Genomic DNA, 21,726 nt, shown 5'->3' on the forward strand with positions numbered 1-21,726 from the left:
ATGCTCCGTGGTTCCCAGAAAGTAGAATTCAAAGCACCTGCAATGCTCCCAGCTGTGGTGGGTTTCTCAGCGGCTCACAGGGGCACTAATTAGAAGTGCTGATTAAGTCCACTGCTCTGCCTACAGCATCTGGGTGCAAGTCTGGGCTTGTGTTTCTAAAACCTGCTATGAGCAGGTCCTCCCAGCCTTCACATTCGGTTCAGCTCTGCTCACAACATCTGGCTCTGAGCTCAGTACAGTTTCTTTATACGGTGCACACACATGTTGGTTGGGTCTGGATTCAAGTGCCTGGCATAATTCCAGCTCTTCAGCAAACAATAAGTAATTAAATTAATTCATGAAACAGAACACAGTATTAAGAATTTCACTTCAACACCACAGAATTGTGTTTTTATAGATCTCATTCGCAAAGCATTGTAAAGCAAGACTTTTAAACTACATCTGTGTTCTGTCCTTATTCCCAGAGAAAAAAAAATTGAATAGTTATTAAATTAAATATATGCATTATGGAGTTTTTTAGTTCATTTCTCATTGTTCCTTTTTTTTCCCCCCAAAATGACAATACCAGAATTTGCACATTCAGCCTGAAAGCTGAACTCTAAATGCTCTTCACTGGGCAAAGCACATCTGTTGTTATCTGTTTGGTTAGCTAGGAAGGGGCAGTGATGGGCTCCAGAGGGAGCTGAGTTCAGGCACCTCATGTTACTCCCTCAGCTGGCAAATGGCAACACTCTGGTATACCAAAAGCAAGGGCTACGAAAACGATCAGAGGGCTGGAACACCTATGGAGAGAGGCTGAGAGAGTTGGGGTTGTTCAGCCTGAAGGCAGTGGCTCTGGGGAGACCCTACCATGTCCTTTCAATACTTAAATGGGGCTTATAAGAAAGCTGGACAAAGAGTTTTTACCAGGGCCTGTAGTGACAGGACAAGGGGTAATGGTTTTAAACCAAAAGTGGGTAGGTTTAGACTAGATATAAGGAAGAAATTCTTTACTATGAGGGTGGTGAGACTCTGGAACAAGTTGCCCAGAGAAGTTGTGGATGCCTCATCTCTGGAAACATTCAAGTCCAGGTTGGATGGGGCTCTGAGCAAGCTGATCTAGTGGAAGATGTCCCTGTCTGTGGCAGGAAGGTTGAACTAGATGATCTTTAAAGGTCTCTTCCAACCCAAACCCGTTCTATGATTCTATGAATGGAACAGAAATTGCAGTGAGGGAAGCTTTGGGGAATTGAGAAAAAGATGGTGGAAACCATCCTCACCTTTTTTAAGCTACCTTGTACTGTCTCACCAAAAGTGTCACCCAATGGCCCAAAACTTTAAAAGATTGTGGTGAGTTGACCATGGCTGGCTGCCAGACATCCACCCAGCCACTCTCTCATTATCCCTTCTCAACAGGACAGGGGGAGAAAACAAGGTGAAAAAACTCATGGGTCCAGATGAAGGCAGGAAGATCACATACCAAGTACTATCACAGGCAAAATAGACTTCACTTGGGGAAAATTAATTTAATTTATTGCCAATTAAAACAGAGTTGGATGGTGAGGAACAAGGACAAAAAATCTAAAATACATCACCCTCCCCCTATTTTTTTCCCAGGCTCAACTTCACTCCTTCATTCATGGCTCTTCCAACCCACCAGTTGCTCCTTCCCTGCCTTGTACTCCCAGAGACACTGAACCTCCAGTGCTATGTCAGTACATATAAATAAATTGGAAAATTATGATGAAGATGTATATTAAACCCTAAGTACCGTATCAGGCTGATGCATTGAAAATGTACAAGTAGAGCAATACAATAATTTGCCACTTTTTTCCTTCTCTAAATCTCTTACATGGCTTTAGAACAAAGTTAATTAAGGCATTTGAAGTTATGAACATGGTGCTAAGAGGTCATTGGTTCCTCTTGTTTACACTGCCCCCAGTATGATTAGTAGCAATGCAAATGAAGATTTGAAAAAAACATCATGGAAGTACCTGCATTCATTCAAAGCATCTTCACAGACAGTGTGTGAGACAGGCCATGCTGGTATGCTTCAGAGACCCAACCAAATAATTTGGTTTAATGTTGGTGATCAACACATGGATCAGGAAAGATCTGTCCCCTCTCAAATGCGGGGCACTGCACAACCTCAGTACACTGTCAGTTGAGATTAACCTCTTCAAGCAGCCAATGCTGGCCAGAGACACTGACTTCAAATGTATGTGTAATTACATTGCTTTTAAGAGAAGGGATGATAAAATACTGTCCAGGCAGAGATTAATCTCAGACAGTGTTAACATTGCACCTGCGCTTCTGCTGGAGTCAGTGAGAAGCGACGGGCACCTTGGAAAGGTGGTTCATCTTGTGCTAACACCTTTCAGGATGGACTCTATGCACCTGATCTTCCAAGTTTGTCTCTTCTGGTGCCATCCAGTCTCAGCTTAAGATGTCACAGACTTGAAGAACCCATTATGTCCTTACAATTAGCACCCATGCAATTACTCCCCAAAATATTTTATTCTTCTGCAAAATATTGCCTGTTTAACTTTTCAATCTGTTTTACCCTTGCCATTACAATGAATACACAGAATAATGATTCTACATTGGAAAATAATACAAGACTCTATTCTGCTATAGAACATACTGACAGCACAGGACTCCTGCTAAATTGATATAAAAATATAATTGAGCATCTATGTCAATTAATACCTTATTAATCCACTTTTCCCTGTTAAGGAATACAAGCCTTTCGTTTTGGTTCAGTCAATGTGTTAAAGACTTACACGCTGAAATAGGCACATTTGGGAGTAAGATGTATGCTTTTGTGTTACATTTGGGACCTTAAAAGATTTGATCATTCTTCTGTGAATAGCTTCTATTTAAGAAGCTTTAGCTTGGATTTTCTGCAGGATAGTTTATTTTATGTGGCACTGTCCAGGCTCAATTTCACTATGCTCTTTGGAGTCAATGAGATGAAAAAACTCAGCTGTGCCTGGGTTCTGCTGGCTCTTCCTCTATTTTTTCTTACTCACCTTTCTTGACTGATGCTGGCTGACATACACACATCTAAAGTCACTCCCCGCTGTGCAGAAATGCTCTGAGATGACAGAGATGTGAACCTCCTCACTCCTCAAGTGCCCTCTTTAGCTCAGGAGCAGGGGGTAAGAGAAGACTCGATCCCAGCAATGACAACACCTCATCACTTAGCAGCATCTCACTGGGGACCCTGGACAAGAAACATGACTACAAGTCTTACAGACTGGACTTGGTATATGTAAACCTTGATATGGGTAAACATTTCTTGATACTGTATAGTGTAAAAATGTGTATAGTGTAAAAATATAATAACTATATTTGCGAAAAAAAACTTTACAAAGCGACACGAACATGCTAGACAGTAGAATAAAATGGTAGCCACCAGACCATGGTTAGTTACAAATCCCACAGGGAGGAGAAAAGTTCAAGGAGCCAGAAACATAATTAAATACTTTTGTTTAACTTCAGCAGTATCAGTTTCCTTCTGAGATGTCCATGTCTTAAAGAGCCTCTATTCTAAGCCTGAGCCCATGCAATGATGGCCTCGGAAAGACGCCTACAAGAATTTCCTCCCATCTGCTATTGTAGTTCCTCCCCTATGCTCTGCTCCATCCTCACTTGCATTTAGTCAGCAGGTCCCACCCCACCCTCTGGAGACACCAGGGAGAAGGTGAAGCTGAGCCGGATGATTTCTTCCCCACAACACACAGCATGGGCTCTACCAGCAGAGCTCAAGTTCGTAAAACGTAGCTGGCTGGAAAGGGAAAGCAGCAGCCTGCTTTGAAATAGTAACAGCAGCTTTTTTGGTTAAACAAGAAGCATAGGAATATTGGCATCCTCAGGAGGCACCAAATAAAAGAAAAATGGTAAAGCATTACCATTTTATTGACTGGCTCTTTTGTTTTCAATTTGCTACAGAAATAGAGCAGTAATAATTATGAGAGATGCAAAGGAATTATCAAAACACATGGAAAAATAAAAGTGGAGATAAAGAAATAAAACCTGAAATCGGTTGAGAAGTTTGGCTCCTGTATAAACATTTCCTAATGAAGGCTGTCACAGCTGCTTATCCATCCCAGTACTGAAAGTCTAAAACCAGAATATTTACAGCAAGATATGCTGGAAACATCTGATTGTACTGCCAATGCCGTGCATGGCTTTGGCTGGTCACTCTTTCAGTACAAAGTGTTTGAGAAGCACCTGAGTACCTTATTAACCATCTGCCACTGAAACGATGCTTCTTGCTACTGCCATAAAAAACCCAGTGGGTTTGTAAATGGTGGGGAGGGAGAGGAGAGGGAGAGGGAGAGGGAGAGGGAGAGGGAGAGGGAAAGGATTTCAGCTGGAAGGGACCTACAATTCATCATCTAGTCCAACTGCCTGACCATTTCAGGGCTGACAGGGAAGCCTGTTCCAGTGTTTGACCACCCTCTTGGTAAAGAAATTCCCCCAAATGTCCACTCTAAATCTCCCCATTGAAAGGATGAAGCGAGAAGCCTCCAGTCATTACCCCCAGAGGCTATCCTGGTCATGAGCTCCAAGTTCACAAACCCCTGCATCATCCAGGACAAGGGCTGAGCGAAAACTCCAGCTCTGCCACCCGCCGCAGAAGCAGCATGGGTCCAGACAGGACAAGCATCTTTGTGTTACAGCACCAACAGATAAACTCCTGCGGAAGCGGACACCAAGAAAGAAATCTCAGCCCACAGGCAAGATGCTCCTGTTGTCTGACCGATGCAGTGATGGAGGAAGATGGATGAAATTACATGAGGAATATATTTGTACAAGGCAGGAAACAGATGCGGTTTTTACAGTTACCACAGAAAACTGGCATGAACAGCAGCCTGCTGATATGCACAGCTGTCCCAAAAAATGCCACTGGGGACAACTGGTAAACCAGCCATAGCCTAGCTGAGGACTTCTCTGGGAGAACAGATATCAACCTCATCTAATCCCAGGGATACACACTACCAAGAACAGAGCCCTATGGATAAAAAAAATACAGTGCTGGAAGAGAATGAGGCAGGAATATCCTGAGAAGCCCAAATCATTACGAAGAACTTCTTCCAGCGGTTGATGGAAGTTGAAAGCTGATACTAGGATATTAAAAAAAAAAAGCCAACAAACTTCTTGGAGTGGGTAACATACAATCGGAATTAATTAAAAGCGGTGGAGAAGCACTCACCCAGGCATGTGATAATCTTGTTAATGTGATTTGGAAGGCTGAGAACTAAGATTTGGATACACTCCCTGACGGCTTCTATACATAACGAAGCAGACCCAGCTGTTTAGGGAAATTACAGCATAATCTCATCATTGGCAGATCCTATGGAAATGTTGCTGTGTATCATGAAGAGGACAGTACTTTGGATAGACAACTTTCTGCCCAACATAGGCAGAGAAGAAAAACGGTGGAGAAAATGTTTAATTTTTACATGCTGGAAAATGATAGGAAGGCAGTTCTTATTCACTTGTACAACTGAAATGCTCTGAAAATATTAGAGGCTTTTGTAGAGTGTGATTCTGTAGCATTTCCAGGATTTCAGTGTTTTCATGGTTTTAATGCCTTTACAGTCAATAAATTTTAATATTTTCATTATTCACGATTACCTGTTTTATACTTACATAAATATAGATATAAAAACTGGATAAGGAATGAGAGGTTTCATATGCCAAAGCAATTTTTTTCAGTTTTATTTTATTTTTTATTCACCAGTAAGCCATTTTTTAGTTCACCCAAATCATTAATGAACTTACGCTGGTTTATCAAATTCATTTTATCAAAAGGATTCTGAACAACACAGATTTTAAACGTTTGTCACATTTAGCTTCAAAATTTGCTAAAGTAAACTTTTTCACTTTACAGGCCCAAATAATATTTCAAGATCAGCTTTACTTCATGTTTACATGTTCAATAGTTTTTTAAATGGCAAGCCAGGGGACACAGAAAGGTTATTTCCTCTACACAAATTAGTAGTTTCTCTTCCCAAATACCAGGGTGATAACAAGCCCAGTGGAGGACTCTGATTCTTGCTTTCACTAGGCTTATGAGGAGATGTTTCTTTTTCATTTTTTTTCCTTGGGTCAGTCTTTCCCCTTTACTTCCATGTCATATGAAGGATATCGCACACACCAAATGCACCAGGTCCAGCCACATACCAGCATGGCCGCTCACCAAGCTCCTGAGCTTCTGAGAACTAAACCCATGACAAATGAGACAGTGACACAGCCAGAGGAGGACTGCTGCCCAGGTCCTGCCCACCACCAGAATCAACCATAAAGCACCCAAATCAGAGTACAGTCTCATCCTCTAGGTCCTGTATGTTTGCACTCTTTGCTCTCTTTCCCCAGGGATTTGGGGGTCAAGGCTGCAGTACTATAATTTCCTTATACGACACCCCCAGGAGATCGCTGGGAAGCAGCACAACTCCTTGTTTACTGGAAATCATACCCACATGCATCACTACCAAAAGCTCAGCCAAAGGTAAAGGTGCTAAAGCAAGGTTGTCTCCTGATTTTCCCAGGAGAGAGGAAGTGGAAGCATCTCTCTCCATGATCTGAAGCAATAGGACTGAAAAAGCAGGTGCCAGGATGAAATCCCACCCCTGGAAATTGCTGTAGCTCCTGGCAGTATCATGACGTATAACTGGCTTGCAAATGCAACTTTCCTTTCTGAATAAAATGAAAACATGGAAAAGATGCTCCATGTTAGAAGCATTTAGATATATCCTTAATTGCCTATGTATGGCAAGTGGAGGACATCAACCCAGCAGGGAATGAAAAGGGATTACGCTGTTTTTCCTTTGGCTGACTACCCCTTTTCAGCACTGGAGCATTTTATCTCATAGGCCCTGCTGTGGGTGGGAAACAACCACGACCACATGCAACTGCTGTTGGCCAAAGCAGCCTGCGGCTGCTTGGTCTCCCTGGGGAGCAGACCCACAAGTTTTCCTGCCATGGCAGTGGCAATGGCGATGCAAAGAGCAGAAATCTTTGTACAGCTCCTTAATTTTCCTCGTTACATTGTGGGGATCAGTACCTCTTCAATGCAAACAGATCAAAATCCTTCCCGGATAATGTATATAAATTATTTCCTTTTCATAAGAAACTTGTAAATGTGTGGGGTTTGGGGGTTTTTTTGGTCAAAACTGCATTTTGTAACACAAATATGAAGAGCTACACTAATAATTTATTACCTGTGAGGGCTGAATTCCCAAAGCACATTATGTGGAAAGGATCCTGCTTACTGCCATTTCAAAGGAGTACGGGATTTGGGATTAAAGATTCCCATTATCAAAACTGACAAATTATTTTAATTATTAACATCAATCAAGTCTCCACAAGGCATAAGCCTCAATAGTTGTTTTTCAAGACTTCTTTTTTAACATTTCTATTTGCTTTCAAATGTTCACTGTTGGATAAGACAACATATTCTGATATAAGTAATCCTATTAATCGGATCCCCCCCTGAAAAGGCAGAAGTCTCTGATCATCTCAGCAACAGCAACCAGGAAGCTGATTTGATAACCACAACAACTTATCTTGAAACAAATGTCTGCTTTTATTTTAATTCCAGATAAGTACACCTGGTTAAATGTATAGGAACAGCTCATACTTTCTGAGGCACAATGCTATTCAGTTCAGGACTTCAAAGAAAAACAAAAGGCAGAACTTCAGGGAAAACCACTGTGAAGAGAGGCAGTAGTAGATAAGGGCATCCTGACTATTTAAGTAGTAAGAGCTGGTAAATCAAGCAAGGCAAGACCTCAGCTCAGAGCTCCAGTCCACATAGATCTATAATGCCGCAGACATGAGCAAAACACAGGCACCACGAGGAAATCTTGAATCAAAGGGCCAAAGGACAGAATTTTATCACTCATCACCCCAAAGCACTGTAGAGCAAACGAAATGGCAAGAAAGCAAGCAGCAGGGAAGTTTTCTTGGAGGCAAGTATAGTCAAGGCAAAAACTGATTTCTCCCAAAGAAGTGGAAACAAACAGCAGAAGAAAAACAACGCATCAAGCAAAGTCCACGCTGCCATAGCTCAGCCCACTTGTTACATATGGGCACGTTACTCCAGGGCTGACCCCAAACACAAGGCACGGGGACAGACCTCTGCACGCTTGCTTTTGCACGTGGATGCTAGCAGGACCACCACGCATGCACTGCTTGAGTGCCCACTTGGCACTCTGGGGCATAGCAAAGCACAAAGTCCCAGTAATGTAAATAGGAGATGGTAGCGAAGGTGAGAGATGCACCATTAGCTCCTGTTCTCCTCCGTCAGAAGGAGGAGCAGCAAAGGGATCCTGCCCATCCTTTCTGAGCACCTTCACCCTGCAGAGTCCAGCCAGCAACTTACTATGTCCTTCTCTATCCAAAAACATGAACTGCAGTTTATCATAAAATCTGCAGCAGCTGGATGGTGGATGCGCTGGGCCCCAAAACACTGCTTAATTTATTTCTGTACAGCACGAAATCTTGACACAGAAAGGGGTTTGGGAAGTGTTTCCAAAATGATCATTGTTTTTTTTGCTAAGACTGCTAAATCTTTCCTGCCTTCTAAAAAACATCTGGGAGACAGAGAAAAATATATTTAGTTATAACACTCAAACATGAAAAAAGTTCATAAATTTGCTTGCTATTAAGCAAAAAACAGAAACTCAGAAGCTTTGTCTACTCCAGCAAATTTACCCACTGCTGATAAAGCAGTTACAACTGGTGCTGAACTCAGTTTAACTTCAAGTGTAGCCAAGGGCACACTGTCCTTCCACATCATTTTCTGAATTCTACTGAATTCAACAGCAGGTAAATGTCTCGGTTCTTAACTGAATACCTAGATATGAATTTAGGACCCTAATTTTAGATTGCTAGGTTTGCAGATTTCAGTTTGAACCACCACCAGTTCTGTAATGCTGTCAAACTTTCAAAAACATTACTGCAAGCAAACTTTCAGAAACATTACTGCAGATCTACAGAGGTAACCCATCGGTAAAACCCAAAGCAAATGCAAAGCATTGTCAGAAATCCTCATCATTTGCTTTAACTCCAGTAAAAAACATCTTCCATAATTCAATCTACATTTCCAAAATATTTTTCCTTGTGACTTGATACCTAAGGGGGAAAAAACACTGTCAATTTGTTTTAAAAACCAGATGGAAACCATGGCAAAGTCCAGGCCAGGCCCTGGACTAGAGGACGCTGGTTACATCAGTTATAACAATTGACTGACGGGCATAAAGCTTGGCCTGTTTTTATTCACAATTGCACTTTCCTACCAGGCTCTGTATAATAAATGAAGTAGGTTTCCAGGTGTAATTCCACCTGCTAGGAAGGCAGAAGGAACATACATAATTATTCCACTCAAGCCACTCTGACTGATGGAGAAGCTAGAAGTTCAGAAGTGGTCTCACCGTGCTGCCCACCGTGCACCATGCATCCACAGTGGCTGGGGACTCACCAAGGGTGAACTGGCAAGGAAGCTCTCGTTTAGCAGCACAGAAGGCAGAACGCAAAATCTTATTATTAAAAAAGGTCAGGCACAACTAATTCATTACCTGCCTGCTGCTGCTGATCCTGGAAGTATACTACAAGGACTTCACAGAGACCACTGCTCTGTAAACAATTTTATTTGTTCTGCTTAGAAAAACGTGTATATAGTGCTCAAAAACATTTACAGCAACTTGTCTGTCAAAAGATTACATCTCCATTTTCATAAATTATCAGAAATTTGATTCAGCTTTAGCACTCCATCACCTTTGCATTTACCATGCATTCTATCATCATGCACTCCTTACATGTACAAATAAAGCAAGAAATACTTTCATTGTGAGATTTGGGGATTTTTTTCCCCAACTGTAGTTTTCAACAGCAAATTTATATACAATAAAATGATAGGACACAAGAGCTTTAAACTCATACTTATTTTTTTATATTGTTGATTAGCACCCAGAGCTGTGTATCGGGCATCTTTTATAGGTATCGGATACAGATCAATTGAATGAAAACCAGGAAGCACTCACCCCCTCAGCCCAAGGAGAAAGGGACGTTTCTTTCAGGTATCATGCCTTAGCTTACAGTAGTCCCACTGTCTGTTTACCCCAACCATACAACTGTCTTCCCTCCTTCTGAAGCTGGGAAGAGGTTCAGGCTTTGCAGCGTGTGGCAAAGACCAGTCGGGCTTTTGGGCAAGGCGCAGAAATTAACTCCAAAGAATGAGGAAAAAGGAAGCACCTGTAAGTTCCCTTCCCTCTTTCTCCAGTTTGACTGTGTCTGCAAACCGAAGGGAGAAGGATGTAGCCTCCCAAGGGATTGCTCAAGACTTTCCAGCTTTGCTGGTGGAGCTGGTTGGAGGACCAGTGCTGGTGGAGGACAAGCTGAACATGAGTCAGCCACGTGTCCTTGCAGCAGTGAAGGCTAAGCATGTACTGGGCTGCATTAGCAAGAGAGTAGCCAGCAGGCCAAGGAAGGGATCCTTCCCTCTGCCTGGCACGCACGAGGCATCTGGAGCACTGTGCCCAGATGTGGGGCCTCAGTGTGCTGATACTGGAAAGGATCCAGAGACGGGCCACCAAGATGGTTACAGATCTGCAGCACATGATGTGTGAAGAGAGGCTGAGGCTTGCTTCAGCCTGGAAGAGAGGAGTGTGGGAGGGACCTAATAGTTGTCCTCAACTACCTAGAAAGGGAAAAAATAGAGAAGATGGAGCCAGACACGTCTCATAGGTGCCCAGCTAAAGGAAAAGAAGCAAAAAGAATAAGTTGCAATAAGGAACATTTTAACTGAACATAGAACCATAAAGTCATAGAATCATAGAGTCATACAATGTTTTGGGTTGGAAGGGACCTTTAGAGATCATCTAGACCAACTTCCCTGCAGTGAGCAGGGACATCTTTAACTCAGTCAGGTTGCTCAGAGCCCCATCCAACCTGACCTGGAATGTTACCAGGGATGGGGGCTCCACTACCTCTCTGGGCAACCCATCCCAGTGTTTCACCACCCTCATTGTAAAGAATTTCTTCCTTATATCTAGTCTAAGGGGAAAAAAAAAAATCATAATGACAGGGGTGAAGCACCGGTACAGGTCACCCACAGGGGTTATACGATCTCCATTCTTGGAGATGTTAAAAATTTGACTCAAAAAGGCCCCGAGCAACCTCACCTAACGGAGAAGTTAGTCCAGCTGTGAGAAAGGCTTGGAGTAGATATCTTCTAGAAGGCCCTTCTCACTAAATTATTCCATGATTCTAATAGCAACAGTTTCACAGGAAGAGGAACCAAGGACAATTTCATGACACACTGCTGGAAACACCACTGAACAAGACCCAGTGCAGGCTTGACAGTCTGAAATGACTATTTGTATCTCCAACACAGCACATTTTCCCCAGAAACTGTAGCAGTCATCATTTGCTCAGCACTCTGGGAATGGAGCAAGGACCACCCATAATGTAAAGCTCCTTTGCGGTTAAGAGCCCTGCTCTTGTGTTAGGAGCAGTTAGGATGCTGGAGCTACCAAGGATGTGGCAGAGAGATGGTACCTAACATCTACCAGCAAGTTATGGTACCTCAAGTAAAACTGGCAAGCACATGCCCTCAGGAAAGAGAAGGATACAATCCTCCTTCATGCCACAGTATTTATTTTTTAATTCTATTGAGTTTTAGGCTGTCTCTATCTGTCCTGGTCAGGGCATTTAATAGTGTGGCTGTGGTTAGATGACATAAAGAAAGGACACAAAAGGAATGGAAACCCTATAGAACTCTATTTAGCACAAGTAAATCAGCACCACGCTGTTAGTGAGTGCTTTTGCCAAAACTGAAAACACTCATCTCATACATCTATCTACTAAACTAAGTATTTACTGTGAAGGCACTGAGTAATGGCTAGCAGTCCCAGGATTCTGCTAACACCTGTGGGAAAAAACCTGAAGGTAAAAATGGCTCCTTACTCTAAATCAGCCCTGCTGCACCTGGTATGCGAACACTACACTGAGATCGGGATGTCATCCAGAGAGACCTGGACAGGCTGGAGAGGTGGGCCTGTGTGAACCTCATGAGGTTCAACAAGGCCAAGTGCAAGGTCCTGCACCTGGGTCGGGGTAACCCCAGTATCAGTACAGGCTGGGGGAAGAAAGGATCGAGAGCAGCCCTGCTGAGAGGGACTTGGGGGTGCTGGTGGATGAAAAGCTGGACATGAGCCGGCAATGTGCGCTGGCAGCCCAGAAGGCCAACCGTACTCTGGGCTGCATCAAAAGAAGCGTGGCCAGCAGGTCGAGGGAGGGGATTCTGCCCCTCTACTCTGCTCTGGTGAGACCTCACCTAGAGTCCTGCATCCAGCTCTGGAGCCCTCAGCACAAGAAGGACATGGAAGTGTTGGAGCAGGTCCAGAGGAGGGCTACAAAAATGATTCGAGGGCTGGAGCACCTCTCCTATGAGGACAGGCTGAGGGAGTTGGGGTTGTTCAGCCTGGAGAAGAGAAGGCTGCGGGGAGATCTGATTGCGGCCTTTCAGTACCTAAAGGGGGCCTATAGGAAAGATGGGGACAATCTTTTTAGCAGGGCCAGCTGTGACAGGACAAGGGGTAATGGTTTTAAACTAAAACAGGGTAGGTTTAGACTAGATATAAGGAAGACATTCTTTACAATGAGGGTGGTGAAACACTGGAACAGGTCTCCCAGAAAGGTGGTGGAGGCCCCATCCCTGGAAGCATTCAAGGCCAGGTTGGACGGGGCTCTGAGCAACCTGATCTAGTTAGCGGTGTCCCTGCTCACTGCAGGGGGGTTGGACTAGATGACCTCTAGGGGTCTCTTCCAACCCAAAACATTCTATGATTCTATGATTCTAAAAAGTGTCAGAAAAGCAGGACAAGAAATTCCCTCCATTTCACATCTGTAACATCTATGTCAATGTATTATTCCTGAAAGAAAATTATGGTGCCCATTTTCTTCTATATGTGAAATTAATCATTCTCCCAGTGACATACAGAGAAGAATAGACTCAACTGCTCACACTCACTTTTGCAGAGCAAGTAAAAGTTTTAGGCAAAATTCCATAAAAACTTCTTTTATTCTACCTGATTCAACAGCATATTTTTTTAAATTAAACCATAGATTCAATTCTATTAGAATCACAAATTCCATGTTATAAGGGAAATTATTTATGTTACTGAATTGGAAGTCTTTTCTGGGAGGAAAATAAGCAGAAACTCAAAAAGAACAGAAGAAAATAAAGCAACCCGTTTCAATCTGTAAGAAGGAGAAAAATTAATACTACAACCACCTCTGCCACTTGAAAAATTTATTTCTTAATCTGAATAAATAGGTAATGATACAGCGGATAGCAGAACAATGATTAATACTGCAAGAATGCATAGTTGGAGACGGCCAAGCTTTGGTCTAACTTGCAGCAGGCAGCCATCCCATCTTTTCCCCTTCGCTTCTTTCAATACCATTAAAATTACAGGACTGATCCTCAATCCAAGGAACTTCCCAGTGATGCCAATATAAAGTCTACTTTCAGGAGGTCTGTGGGGCTGCGCCTTTCATTTTCCCAAGGTAAAGTAGTCTTGATGATCCAAAGTTGCAAACTTTTTTTTTTTATTATTACTTTAGCAACTAGAAAAAAAAATCTGCTAATAAAAGGTTTACTGTCAGTTGGCTTCCTTCAGCCTCATGATTCACAGTGCACCAATAGTCAAGTAGTCAGTAATATTCATTCATCGTGTCCTTAATTGGGAAGATACTGTAGATGTTTGGAAACAGTCATAAAAAGAGATGGCACTGGAAAACAGTGGACATCAATTTATCTATGTGCTTTCAGAGAACTACAGAGGAATGGATATGGACTATCTGATTTGCTGTATTAACTGTATTTTTAAATACATTTTGAGTACTTTTAATATGCATAAACGTTGTTTTGAGTGTTAGGCAGATGGTAATACAACTCTTGGAAGTAGAAAAGTTACACTAACAGGAAAACTAAGTATTACTTTTGCTTGAAACTGGAGAGATCTGCACTTCATGTACAACTCTGAGCACACCAATGTTTGGAAGCTCAGTAAGAAATTGGAGGGCATCAAGAAAAAAGCAAGATAAATGCTTAATAAGATAGCAGTGTCCCATAATGAACCGCTGCATACCAGTAAGGTAGTTAATCAAACACTATACTTAGATTCCATAAGGAGACATGCAACTACCATTGGATATTTTTAAGAACGTTTTAGATATCTTCCTCTTAGAAATGATGCGATTCTGGATTATCTTGCCTTGAAGAAGAGGAATGGATGATGTGACCTCCCTCCCAGTCTCATTTTCTAACTCATCTATGAAACTTGGGGAAAAAAACAATAAAAGAAACCAATATATACAACATGGATAAATAATGACTTTGGGAACTATAAGCTCCTGTCCGGCAAATGCTTCCATACATGCTGAACTTTATTATCTTAAGTCATCTTACAGATGTCAAGGGGATGACTCAGAACAGTAAAATTATGCATATGTCAAAGTGTTTGCACTATGAGTGCAATAACTCTCACTTCTGTACAGCATGAGGAAAGACAACCGTTCACACTTCCATGCTGCCTGTATGAGAGCTTTCAAATCAAAATAATTAATGTCTGGAAACGACTGGCTAGTGAAGAGCTTTGTTAGTTTGTACAAGAAACATTTGTAGGACTTTGGACACAGAAAAAGTGATGGGGCAATGAATCAGTGAGCTTTGTAATGCTTTTGTGCATTCACTTGGAGTGTCTGGAGATGAAATAATAAGGATGATTTAGTGTCAGAAGCTCCCACTGGTGAAGTCAGGATGTCTTGACACCAAATGCTTTAGGAAACCAGCACATTCTTAGATCTTTAAAGAGACCTTAATGTTGTCATTCTTGAACTGAAGTGAGGTAACCTTGTTCAATATTACAGAGTACATTTATATAGTTAACAAATGGAAGAATCAATGTGATGATTTGGGGATATAAATCCAACTGATTACAGACTTGGTTGGGGGGTAGCTTCCCAGGATGGGACCTCTGAGAGCTGTTATCTCTCTTGCCAAAGCAAAGGTAGTACGTGTGATGACAGAGCGGTAGGGATTTTGTTGGAATGCTTGCACAAAAGGAGCTATAAAGACTGCAAAGTCACACCTGGTTTGTCTCCACCAGACATTACGCATTATATCAGAAAACCACTTTAATAACTTTTATGTAATTGCTTAGAGGATTTAATCTGAAAAAGAAATAGCAGATCAATTGGTCTGTCTAACATACAATACTCCTAAAGTAACATTATTAGTGGCAACAGAAAGAAAATGAGAAAAGGAAAATTCAAGTTAAATGAACATTTCTCCTGCTGTGACTCAGTTCTGCACCATGAGCATTACTAGGGGCATTTTTACTGCCTCGAATGGCACAGGACCAAGCCTATTGCTTTAATCATTAAGACCTGATTAAAAGAGAACACTGAAAAATAAACATTAGGAAACTATTGCTCTCGTGCTACAGATGGATTAGTGGCTTGTTCATTTAGTCTCATTGTTTACTTACAGAAACTTGTATGAGGCAATAAGGGAATACAAATATCCAAAAGCACAATGGAAGAGAGAAAACATCCCCCTGCCAGGAGTAATACTCTAAAGAAGCAGGGTGCCTCTTGGGTATTCCACCCTTCTGAAAATGAGTTATCTTTCAAGAAAGTTTCCACTGGTTAACTGACAAAGATGGCAGTAAATACAATGCAAAAACTGCAACAGTGCATTTTTAATAACTCTGCGGTTTGTCTTCTTTTATTTGGCAACCTACCTAAATACCATTGTGGAATTACATTAAACTATCTCACAAGGACTCAATCAGCTAATGTATTATTGCTGGGCTTGAAAAAACATAAAGAAGACCTATTTATAAGTAGCTTCTCTGTGTTCAGTGTATTAATTTTTTTTATTCTTCCAAGGAAGGAAGGCTGTTGCCAAAAACTATATGCCAGTATCATTTGGCAAACTTTTTGTCGCGTTATCTGATCTGCAGAGACATTAAATCTGTACTGCAAATACATATTCAACAACTTATTAGAAGGTGGAATCTGTCATCTATTACACAAATACACATGCAGTTGATAAGACATGCTATAACAGCTGCTGTGGAGATATTTCCCCATAATTTACTCAGTGCAAGCAACATATATGCAGTTGACATCTCCCTAAAGAAAAGTCTTGGAAAGCCCGCTGACAGAAGCCACTGTACACAATCGTTAGCCATGCTGCCATTTTGAAATACTTTTTCCCCGCTTTGCCTTCATTGCACTTAAAAGCTGCATCTTACACTAACTATGGGCTGCGTTTTGAAAAGGGACTGCTTGTGTAGGACTTTTAGCATGTGAAATGCTACACACCTGGTAATTTCAGACGTAGGGAATAGCCACATGAAAGGTTTACTTCCCTTGTTTGCATATAATGTTAAGTTAAAATGGCTAAAATACATTTTCAGGAATGACATGCTACATGGTAAATTTCAGACTAAAGTTATATTTCATTTTTTTAATAATGAATACAAACCATTTACAGAAGGTTTTCTTAAAAGACAGACAGAGATAGACCCTTTACTGTACATCAGCAGTGGGCATTGCTATAATGCAAAAGCAGGATGTCACAAGCTGCGGGGACACTTCTGCAGACCTTAAATCCTTGCAAAGCCTATTCAAGGCCTTAATTACTTCCTCTGTAATACATGTATACCTAATCTTGTTTCAACTTTCATCTTCTCTCCTTCCTCTCCCATAGTCTTGACATCTAATGTTCTGTTCAAAGCACAACCAAGCAGAAAATTCTTTTATCTTATCCTTGGGGAAAGTGCAAAGCATCAACCAGAGGTAACAAAGTCCCTTCAGCATCTATCCTCTTTATTAACTGAGAAATACCATCCAGTTTCATATTTTGCAGGAGTGGGCAAAAATCTAGTGGTGTGAGTGCATAAGGAATCGGATGGTGTCTCTGATCTAACCTCTGCTATGTGATATGAAGCCCATGCCCCTATCATAGACATGAAAGCAAAGGCTATACAATTGCACTGGCAGCAATTGAAATGCAATCAAAGTTTTCTGCACTATGGCTTTACCGTACATACTTATATTTTTAGGATGTTCTTTATGGTTATATGATTTAGCAAGAACTTTTTCTATTAAAACACAAGGCTCAGTTTAAATCAGCTTGCAAAAACAATGACAAACCACAAGGTACAGATTTCAGAATTGACAGGTTACATGTGTTAGGGCATACTTGATTTGGATTCTGTGAATTGATTTTAAGGATAAAGGGAATATTAGATCACAGAGTCCATGGTATTTGATCATACAGTCAAATCGCATCTATACGAAGATATTATGTGTTGACACCAAGAATGTCGATAAATTAAAGCATTTCAGTCCCTGAGAAACCAGGCAGAGATATATGATATTAAGGTGTATGAATGTCTGAGGTCCATGCACAACAGGGGGCTGATGTGCTGCCTGCACAGGCAATGCCCCTGGCAGGTGAAGGTCCTGATGCAGCGGAAAAATGATGAATTCTTTGGTCTTTGCTAATCTGACTTTGCTAATTTCTTCCCAGTCCAAAATCTGGTCAGGATTTGGAAGTTGAGACTCTAAACAATGACTCACCAGCCAAGTAATTAAGAAATAAGATTGTTTGTATCTCTTGTGTCTGTTACATGCATCCCATCTCCACCTGTGTTGCATCCCTGATTATTTAGAGAATGCAGAAAACCCACAAGGTAAAGCAAGTCTGCATTCCGCCCTCCCCACTCCCCATCAAATACAAATAAATCCAGAAAACATTTGGTAAATTGCATGTTAGAGCAAAAATACCACCATATCAATGAAGTCGATTAGCAGAAGTCCTGTATCAGAATCACACCAAGGGATTTTAAATACTAAGCTATTTTACTCCCATATTTGTGTATTGCTACTTGGGAATGACTCGGCATCTTGGCATTCAGAGATCACCTGGAATTATCTAATTTTATTTTGCGCTGACTTTAAATATTGCAGTGAGGATGGTGGAAGAAGACACATGTGAACAGTCTCAACTTAAACACAGCAGCTAGAAAACCCGGGTAAGTAAGGCAGGGCTCACATGAAGTTCAAATCTGCCTTGTTCAAACCCTGTGTGCTGAAGAGAATTTAAAGAGTAGTCCAGTAAGGATCTGTAGACAAAAATGCATCCAAATCAAGCACAGAAATAACTTCAAGCGACAGAAATTCATACAAAGCAAAGTCTCTTCAGAGGTACTTTGGGGAGAAAATGCCTACATTTATTAACCAGATTACTTGTTAATCATAAACTGCCCTGCTTTAGCTGCAAGACTACACTGAGCTCCTATGGGAAGCGTACGTGAGTTCTTCTGTACAATAGCTCTTATCACCAAAAAATGGTATGTTTGGATCTGGGTTTGCACATAAAAAGAAATTATCTGTGAAAATCATCCTATATGAACTGTGTTACTTTGTTTACACAGAATGTCCCATTTAATTTTTTTTATAATGAGTGGTATTTCAAATTCATTGTGTCAGATAGAGATCCGACAATTACACCCTTCAGTTGCAATTACTGCTATTTGTGCAAACGTTTTCCACCCATTTGGTTTAGCTCTATTGTTTTATAAGTTACACTGGTAAGAATTTTTCCAAATAACAAAGATGCCCCTTGACACCTAACTTTTCATAAAATACAGTCATTTGTGTTCTCATAGCACAGCTCTCTTGGTGAAATCACATACTTCTAACCAAAAAGAATATCAAGCCTTTAAAAAAAAATAAATAGAAGAAAGTGGTATGGTAGCACTTCCAGCCCACACCTAGGTTAACAAAATAAACATGGCTAGCAGTGTTCCTGGGCATGGGGGCCAGCTAGCCTAGAACAGCCCATCATTGTCCTTCCAAACGATTTTGTCCACTGAAAGAGGGTGGACACTCACAACTGCATCCTTGAACATCCAGATTTTGGAGACACTCTAAGGAAATGTTTGAGAGAGTGTCAACCATCACAGGCCAAAGATATGCCAGCTGCCACTCCTATTGTTTCACCTGGTAGAGATCAAGTTTGAGTGCTCAGGAAGGCTCCCTGTTTAGTTTACCTTCATAGACATGGCCAGGGGATAGATAAGAAAATGTAGCCAACAAAATTGTAACTTTATGGAATCCTGTGGAAAACCTCACTACACTCCTGGGCTCCCAATCCCAATGAAACAAGCCCAAAAGGCAGGAATCAGACATGTAATAGTAATGGCTGCAGTCTTCTTCAGAGCCTGCTCCTCTTGCAATCTGAAATCTTTTTTCTCTGTCTTCTAGCCTCTTCACTCTGGAAAACGGTTTATGTAAGAAATAGTCCAGTAAATACATTCACATGGTATTCATGGCTTCAGATTTTAAAAGATATATAGTCAGTGGAATCCCCCAGAGCGCAGTTGTGTCTCTTCTACCCCACCTCTCACATGGTACCAAAGCCAGAGCCAAACCCTGTGGGGAGGGGACGCAGTGCCTGGAGCACCCCGTTACCTTCTGGGTCAAAATGCCTTTTTCTACCCAACTGCCTAGAGCCCTGCGCAGCACAGGCTTTCATCCTCCAGATGCACCTGAGCCTTGCATAAGTTCCTGGCAAGAAATGTTCACAGCAAAACATCTGCTGCTTTTAAGACAACAGTTTCACCCCTGTGGGGTTACTAAAGCAGGCTAATTTTTTTGTCAAAGTAGCCCTGTCACCCCATTAAAATTCTATACATTTTTTGTAGGAAAGTTTCTATCTTGTTTTTTCTAAGTAGAGAAGAAGGAAGGAATGAAAATGATATTAAAAATGGTATTAAAAAATGGTATTAAAAAACCCCACCTAATTCTGAAAAAGTATTTTCAAGAATAGATTAAAAAAATCTAAATATTATTTTTCTTTTTACATTTTTCAATATTTTTGACCCATTGTTTTCATTCGGCACTTCAGGACAAAAGGGTCTGAGTCAGCTGGCATGAAGCCACACCATGACCTACAAAGAAAGTGCAAAGCTTGTATTAATTAGCCTCATCCCACAGCTGACATGAGGGCAATATCAGAGTGCTGAAGAATATTTGCACAGAGAGCAAATGGATAATGGGGTTATAAAAAATAAAAGAGAAAAAGTGTTGAGAAATCAGTTATTTGCAGTGATGGGGAAAATAAAATCAGTCCTAAAAGAAAGCGGATAGGCTGCAAATCAGGAAGGCAGCAGAGAAGTATAATCAAAGAAGAGGAGGAAATTGCACTGGGCTTGCGAACAACAGCTCTGGCCTTCCTTAGACAGAACTGTCACTCCCAGGAAATCTTTTGGATTTTGGGAAAGTTGAAAAAAATGAGAGAAAAGCACAAGGTATGCAATCAAGAGTAAAGAAGTAAGTATGGAGTTAGACTAAATAACTCCCCATTACGTCTCATTTCCTTTTATTTTGCTAGAAAGGACACTCCAGGGCGACCATATCCCTTTCTCCTCTGAACTAGATACTAAGAAATTCCTCCTTTTCTTTGCTCGCTCACAGACTTCTCTTGCTTTAATTCCTGTTGCAATGAGGCCCGGACTGTGCCCCTTGCACCTACCTGGAAACCTAAGGAGAGAGCTGCTCAGCTCAGGGAGGTCCTCTGGTGGGCTGGGGAGCCTCTCCCTGCCCTGCCACATAAACAAAGAACCTTGCTGGTTTGCTCCACCGGCTCTCAGCCAGCCTGGCCTAGCCCTGACCTCTCTGGAAGGAGGAATATTACGGTCAGCCAAGTCCTGGCTTAGCCCAAAGCCTTGTTTGATCAGCGGAAGATTATGCTAAGAGCTTTCCTATCTGAATACAGCATGTGAGTATTCAGGCTGGCTTCTGCCTTCCTCTTGTAATTACTTGATAACCATCAGCAGCACACACACCTTCCACAGACACCTCCTAACCAACGGGTCTAAAGCTCTTCTGTCATCAGGCTTTTCCATGTCCCTGGAAAAGGGATTGCTGGGTGAGAAAGTGTGGCATGAAGCCATTATCCTTATCATATACTGTGGGACATTTTTTAAGAAACACAAATGCAAGCGAAGTGATTAGCGATGGTTGTGCCCTACAGAAACAATACTGCTTCCTTCTGATAAGCAAAGTAACTGTTTTGAATGTGACTTCACCTTATTCTGTGCTGTTACACAAATCAGGGATGTTATCTTGGAGACAAGGACAATAATATAAGTAATCTATTCCCATGACTCGCACAGTATCAATGTTATCTTGCTTAAAACCAGAAAGTTTAGCAAGAAAAGTCTGATGTCACATCTGGCTCTGGTGGGATCAGGCCATGACCAGGTCTGTCTTTGTTCCAGCACTTGCTTTCTGTGGCAGTCAGTAAGCCCATAACATTTCTGTCTTGCCCTTATGGGTTCAAAACAGAAGTAACAGCTAAAATCTAAGTGCTCATCAGCTGGAAACACATCTTTTTGAACTAACTGATCATAGAGCAACTGCAAGTTTCTGATGTGATGCAGCCAAAACGAAGGCAAATGCAATCTTACGGAGGCATTTCCAACACAGATTCACAAGTACAAATGTCTCTGTATAAAGTACTGGTGAGATACCAAGCGACCCAACTGGCAAGCTGCGTTCTATATAATACACAAGTAATGTCATCTAAGGTAACTGAGGGATATGAACAACTGTTTTGGGAAAGGAGAAAAGAAGAATGTGGCTTGT

Source organism: Egretta garzetta, unplaced genomic scaffold (genome assembly GCF_000687185.1).
Source record: "Egretta garzetta isolate BGI_Z169 unplaced genomic scaffold, ASM68718v1 scaffold279, whole genome shotgun sequence".
Lineage (NCBI taxonomy): Eukaryota > Metazoa > Chordata > Aves > Pelecaniformes > Ardeidae > Egretta > Egretta garzetta.